Source organism: Chrysochloris asiatica, unplaced genomic scaffold (genome assembly GCF_000296735.1).
Source record: "Chrysochloris asiatica unplaced genomic scaffold, ChrAsi1.0 scaffold00079, whole genome shotgun sequence".
NCBI classification, from domain to species: domain Eukaryota; kingdom Metazoa; phylum Chordata; class Mammalia; order Afrosoricida; family Chrysochloridae; genus Chrysochloris; species Chrysochloris asiatica.
The window spans coordinates 3781269-3788716 of NW_006408597.1; positions in this window are offsets into that span (position 1 = coordinate 3781269).

Sequence of the window (7448 nt, forward strand, 5' to 3'; positions counted from 1 at the left end):
ATATGATGGCCAAACCCCCTTCATGAGATAGGAAATATGAGAAGTAAGAAGTTAACTTGAGATAAGATCTAGGTTAAGATAAGAACCAAGGAGAAGTGATTAAAACCACTTCTGCTTGTGTATGAGTAGTATGAAAAATCTGTGTCTCATCTTAAACTTTTGATAAAGTTTCATAGGCTATAAAACAAGCCTCCTGGCTACCTTCATGGGTAAATTTTGGTGATTCAATTTTCATGCTATAATTAGTAGCCTTGGTTTCTTCTATCATTAAAATTATTAACTTCTTCCTCTGAAACTTTATATGCAAGGAAGGTATTTTAATTTGTTGAGATCAGAATGGTTTCTTTAAATACACATATTTCTTGAAGGAAAAAAAAAAAAATGTAATGCCCACACACTTCACTCCTACTTGGTTTACAAAAAACATGTAGTTCATATGGTTGTTGTTATGTGTCGTGGAGTTGGCTCCGCGTCATAGCAACCCTGTACAGGGTTTCTGAGGCTGCAAACCTTTATGGGAGCAGAAAGCCTCATCTTTCTCCTGCAGAACAGCTGGTAGCTTTGAACTGCTGACCTTGAGGTTTGCAGCCCAATTCATAACCACTACGCTTTGATATTAAAATATACTCTATTTCAATGATTCTAATATGTACATCTTTTATTCACTTTTTTATCTCTGAAATTTAGATCTTACAATCTAAGCACAATTTATAATTGCTGTGATTGAGCTAGTTGGTAATAAAAAAAATTTAGGAAAGTAGTCCACGTTTTATTTCAAATACATATATATTCCTTTCTATGTTTGGAGAGGATGCCATATGCCATATGAGTGATAAAATCTATGTACGCAAATACAGTTAGAAGAACTTTATTACTAAGCACAAAATAAAACCTCTAAAGTGGTTACACAAGTACTTGTCATTGTTTGATTCTAACTTGTCTTTCTTAGTGGAATAAAATAATGGTGCACCTTGTAATCAATTTTAGATTTAATTTAATACAACATTTAAAACTTAAAAGGCCAGCAATGAAAGACATCACTAATGAATTATTGCTTGAGTTCATTTGTCTTGTTTAAAAAAGAGAGAGGGAGTGAAATCCCAAAGAAAACAAAAGTTTTAATAACTTATGTCTAGAAAGTAAAAGCATACTAATAAATAATCCTTGGGTTAAAATAAAATTACTAAATAACTTAAAATAATAACATAAAAGGCAATAATAAATAGGTCAAATTTTATGGTCTAGGAAAAGCTTGTGCATAAAATTACATATAAGTAATTTAAAATAATAAAAGGCAATGAGAAACGTCAAATTTTATGGACTAGGAAGAATAGCTTACTGCTTGAAATACATTTGTCAGGAGACAAGAAAAAGAAAACAAAGGAACTAAATATTTTTTTTAAATTAAGAAAAAAACTTTAAAAATACATCATTGTAAACACAAAGAAAAGAAGCAGAAGGAAATACAAATGAAGACGTGAATGAAACAACACTAGTAAGGTTTGCTCACGATGGACCTGTCAAGCATTCAAGATCAAAAGGGCACATTTACCTAAATTGAGAAGGGATGGGAAGGTGGAATGGAACTAGGAACCACAGGGAGGAAGTGGGATAGCTGTTGTTGCAGGGAGGAGATTGTAATCATTGAAATGAAACAAGGTGTATGATTTTCTAAATGTAAAACTGATGAGCTTGTCTGTAAACCTTCACTCAATTCATAATTTAATTCTTAAAGAAAAAGTGAATGAAAGACAGAAGAGGAGAAAACAAAGATGAACAAAGTAAAAGCTGGTTCTTAAATCTCTGGAAAGCCTGTTTGAGCAATAAAGAGAAAAAAATACATCTTAAACAGAATGAATAAGGGGAAATACTACAGACACCACAGAGGTTTTAAAAAGAAAGTATTATAAACAAATATATGGTAATATATGAAAACTTAGACAAGGTATATACATTTCTCAACACCTCTCCTCCCTCAAAGTGCCAAAACTGTCACAAGAAGAATCTGAAAATTTGAGTAGACCAATAACTACTTTAGAAATTAAAATTAAAATCAAAGAGATATATCCTGGTTTTCTTCTAAAACTCTAAACCTGTACAGTTTTACAAGTGAACAGATTCCCTGTTAGGGAAAGCTGCCAGCTGATTTTATGAGGCCAGTACAATCTTGATTCCACACCAGTCTCGGAGCAGTGAATTATTTAATAGGGCTCTTCTAGCTACAGTCTTTGTAACACCCGTCAAGCGGGTTCCCCCTGCTGGGTCAGGATAAGTGAGGGAGAATGCTGAAAGGGTTGTGATTCAGTTGTGAGTGACTGCTGATAGAGTTAACTGTCATTATGAGAATTTGTAAATCTAACAAAGGGGATTGTTCAGTTTTGCCACCCTGCTGGTTATGACAATGAGCTACTTCAGCAACAGAATGGGGAACTCACTACCATTAAGAAACAAGAGCCAGCAGTGGAGCAGAGGATCCTGGGATCCCTGCCCATTGAACCTCCTCAGTCAGGAACTGAAAATTGTGGCACTAGGGAATTGGAAGAAGAGTGGCAGAGGAGCAGCAGCAAAACCAACACTAGGCAGAGCAGTGGGCTTCCTGGTCCACGGAGAAAGTAAAGCTGAGTGCCTTCAGGCAACAGACTGTATTGGAGGATGGAGTACCTCCTGGTACTAAATTGGGAAGCTATGATTGCTGACCTGCCAACTAGACCTGAGCTCTTTTGTACTGAGGAATATAGTGCAATGGTGTGTCCTTTGTTCATTTATTAGCAGTGCTAAAAGAGCTTTGTAACATTGCCGAAGCAGGACAGAGGCTAGGACCAAGGGCCAGAGACAGACCAGCCTGTAGGTACGGTGGAGAAGAGTCTGTCTTGACCAAAGAACTGAACACCTCTAATCCTGAATTGTAACTTGAACCCCATAATCATGAGTATTGTCTGTGAATTCTGTATGACCACTGCAGTGAATGATCTGACACAGCTCAGAAGCAGACAGTGCTGTGGGACAGGCAGTTGGTATCAGAATTGGTAAGAAAAGCTGGAAGGTGGAAGCATGTCTGACCTCAGTTTCATAGGAATCAGCCTTGGGCTGATGTGGCTTTTAGATTCTTCTCCTTTGTGAAGTCAGGGGTTAGATGCCTCCCTCATGCCTTTTGACCTTCTTAACTTCTCAATGTAGATTTTAAAATCTTAGATAAAATATTAGATGCCAAATTCAATGGTGTATGATGATCATGATTGGCTTACTCGAGGGGTACCAGGATTATTTACCAACAGAAAAATGTATAAATATAAATCACAAATGAATAAATAAAAGAGGGCAATGATGTGTTTATATCAATAAATGCAGAAAAAGCACTTGATAAACTTGTACAGCTACTAACAGTAAAAACTCTCTTGGCTAAGAGTAGAAGGGAAATTCCTTATTTGATACCAAAATTCTATAACAAATGAAATATTTGAATGGATTAAATTCATTTATTTTAATATATATTGAGTGCCTAGTATGTACCAAAGGAGCTCTGGTAGCATAGTGGTTACTAGTTGGGCTGCTAACCTCAAGGTCAGCAGTTCGACTATCAGAGGTTCTGTGGGAGAAAAATGAGGCTTTCTACTCCCATTAGGATTTATAGCCTTGGAAATCCTATAGGGTCGCTGTGAGTCGGAACTGACTCAACGGCACTTAACAACAACAAGAATAACTATGTACCAGGCATTCTTTTATGTCCTTAGGCTATATAAGTGAACAGAACAAAGACTTTTGCCTTCGTGGAATTTATATCCATAGAAGAAAGACAGATGGTAAACAATATATATGCTTGGAAATCCTATGCAGGGTCATTATGAGTCAGAACCAACTCCATGGCATTTAACAACAACAACAACAATGAAGGTTATAAGTACTAGAAAAAATTAAAAGTTGAGCTTGGTAGGGGATATCAGATATATAGGGGTGGGGAAGATGTTTATAGCATATACAAGATGGACAGAGTGGTCCTAAATGGGAAATAAACATTAAAAGTATTCCATTTAAGATCCAAAGCATATTCAAGATGCCCATTATCACTGCAGTTTACCAGCGCACTAGAGATCTTTATCATTACCATTATAATAAAAAGAAATACCAACTGAAATGATACATAGGATAGAAAACTGTCATTATTTGCAGATGATCATCTAAACAGAAACCCCAGTGGGATAAACTGACAAGTATCAGAGCAAATGGAGGTCATTGAGTGAAAAACACCACTGATAAGAGTTAACTGAAAAACTAGGAGAAGTTATTTTCAGTGAAACAGCAATAAAACACTAGTCTCTAGAATATATAAGGAACCTCTAAAATTAAAAAACAAAGAGAAATGGAAACATTCACAGTTCACAGAAAATGAAATCCAAATGACTAACTAGAATACCAAGAGGTGTTCAAAACCATTTTTAATTAGGAAGATACAAAATTCAAAATGTGGGATACTAAAATCTATCCTTCATATTGGCAAAAGTTAGAAAGCTGGTGAGAATGCAAAGAAATTGGTAATCACATGTGTGGTTAGAGAAAGTAAACACAAGCTAAAAAAGGTAAAACCAACAAACCTAGTGAAGCCATTCTGGAAAACTATCTTCAAATATCTAGGGAAATTAAGGATGCATAGACACTGTGAACAGGAGGCCGGAGACACAATGGCTAAGTCCTTGGCAGCTAACAGAAAGGTTGCGACTTGGAACACAGCCAGCAGCTTCTGGGGAGAAAGATGTGGGGTCTGCTTTCCTACAGATTATAACCTAGAAAACCCTAAAGAGGCAGTACTACTCTGCCACATGGGTTTGCTATGCATTGCAATCAACTCAATGCACACAACAATTTAAGAACAGAGTTGGCAGCAATCTGGCTAGCTTATTCTGGCAATAGTATAAATCGCTGTCTCCCTCATAGGCTGTTGTTGTTAATTGCCATCGAGTCAGTTCTGACCCATAGCGACCCTGTATAGGGTTTTCAATGAGCGGGTGGTGAGTTTTAACCATCGCCATTGCAGTCTAGTGCTTATCCTACAGCTCCACACCAGGACTCCTTATTGTTATTGCGGTTAAGTGCCATCGAGTTGATTCCAACCCATAGTGACTCTGTATAGGGTTTCCAGGGAGCAGCTGGTGAGCTTGAACCCCCAACCTTGCAGTTCAAAGGACTTTGCAGTCTGATGCATTAGCCCACAGCACCTTACAGGTCTCCCTATAGGTAGCAGGAATAAAAAAACTCAAATGTCTAAAGGACCAAGTGGTCCATTACTCTTAATGGGCAAAGTTCTCAGGTGAGAACAAAGTTCATCGAGAAAATTTCTACTTGGTTCCAGACGACTGTTGGCAGGAGAAATTTAGAGCCAATAGTTACCCTTATACCACAGTTCTCCAAATAGTAAACTCCATTAAGTGTTGCACCTCTATTTTATGTGCATTAAGAAAAGATGTGGACAATTATAATTGTATAACATTATCATATCTCAGTAGTATAAAAATGTGAAACATGGTCATTCCAAATTTTCAGAGAATTCTAAAATTTGGGTTTCAGTGTGCAATATGCCAAATTTTAAGAAGTGGAAACTAATTTTTAAATTTAAAAATACTATGTGGGCCAGAAAAAAACCCGTCTTCTGGAGGGTCCCAGAACTATCAATGTGCAGCCTCAACAAATGTAAGGTTCTGATTCCCTTTATGGAGATTTTCAATAATCTCCATGGTTCATATTTTCAGAATTATTTAGGGCTGTTTTTTTCTTCACCTGAGCATAAATTTACGTTTCTAAAATGGTTACCTTCTTTGGTAGTGGTCTTAAACTAAATACCTCTGGAATAAGTAAGGAAAGCAGGGGAAAAACTATTGTTAAAGTTGTTGTTGTTAAATGCCTTTGAGTTGATTACGACCCATAGCAACCCTCTATAGGGTTTCCAAGGAGCACCTGGTGAGATTGAACCACCAACCTTGCAGTTCAAACTGACTTTGCAGTCTGACACATTAGCACACAGCACCACACCAGGACGTCTGTAAAAGAGTGGTATTTTATTCTGTGGTTGAGGCAGGAATGACTTCCTTATCACTCCTAGGCTCAATTTCTGCTCACTTACGTAACACTGGAATCACACACACACACACACACACACACACACACACACACACAAATTAGTTATTCTTACTCTTCATAAGTATCTCCATCTGACAGGACAATCACATACTTCGTTAAATACTACTTTTGGCTGGATCTGTAAACAACAGCATCCCTTTTCAAACTACTAATAGGAACTACCAAGTATATATATAAGCAAGAGTACACAGTGTTCATCAAGAGTTGAGAAACCGCAATAGACAAAATCACTACCTCAAGAGCTTTGATCGGATAGACTGCAGGCTGATTTCAAATCCAAGGGAGCAGCAATTCTCAAACTGTGGTGAGCCGTGTTCCCATTTTAGAATCACTTGAAGTGTAATGTCAAAATGCTTTCTTGAATCCTGCTCCCTTTGTATTATATTCACAGGTAGTGGCGCTGTGGAATGATGCACTGGGCCACAAGGTCACTTTGAACAGAAAGGTCAGCGGTTCAAATACACCAGCCGCTCCTTGGAAACCCAATATAGGGTCGCTATGAGTCGGAATCGACTCCACGGCACTTAATAACAACAAGAGTCGGAATTGACGCGACAGCACTTACAACAACAACTTATGTTTTAAAAACTATCATACATATTATACATAAGATAATGCACAGGACAGCAAGGTCGGTTTGAACCGCAAGGTTGGCAGTTCAAACCCACCAGCCTCTCCTCGGAAACGCATGGTCGCTGTGAGTCGGAACCTATTCGATGGCACTTAACAACAATAAAAACCCAACATCCAGCAAATTCGACCAGTCGGGCATCTCCTCCACCTCAGGCCTCTGACTAAAGAGCTGGCGACAGCTCTCTGATCCTTTCCCCATTGTGAGGACCCTTCATCCTTTACACTTCGCAATCACTCTTTTCCACGCCCACTATCCTCTCAACTTCGGTCGTTGCTAGGGCCCGCGGGAACTATGCGCATGCTCAATTCTCGGAGCCCGCGCTCGGATTTCATTCCTGGAAGCTGTTTCTTCTTTCTGCCCGGTGGCTTGAGCGGTGCATTGTGGGATGGCGCAGCGGCCACCAGGGTCCTCCTGCGGAGGGGCAGTTTGCTTGTTAGTGGCTGCTCCGCAGCTGCTGGGTGAGTGAAGGAGGTCAGGGTGACGTGTAAGTGCTTAACCACCCACGTAATGGTCCGGTGCTGATTTTAAATGAAACTTACTTCAGTACTGTGGAATCAGTACAAGATTTTCCCATCCCTAAGATTAAAAACCTCCCATAATAATAGTCCTCAAACTAACATCTTTGCTCTTCAACACTTTAAAAGGTCTTGTACAGCAGATTTGTCTAATGCAATCCATCATTTGA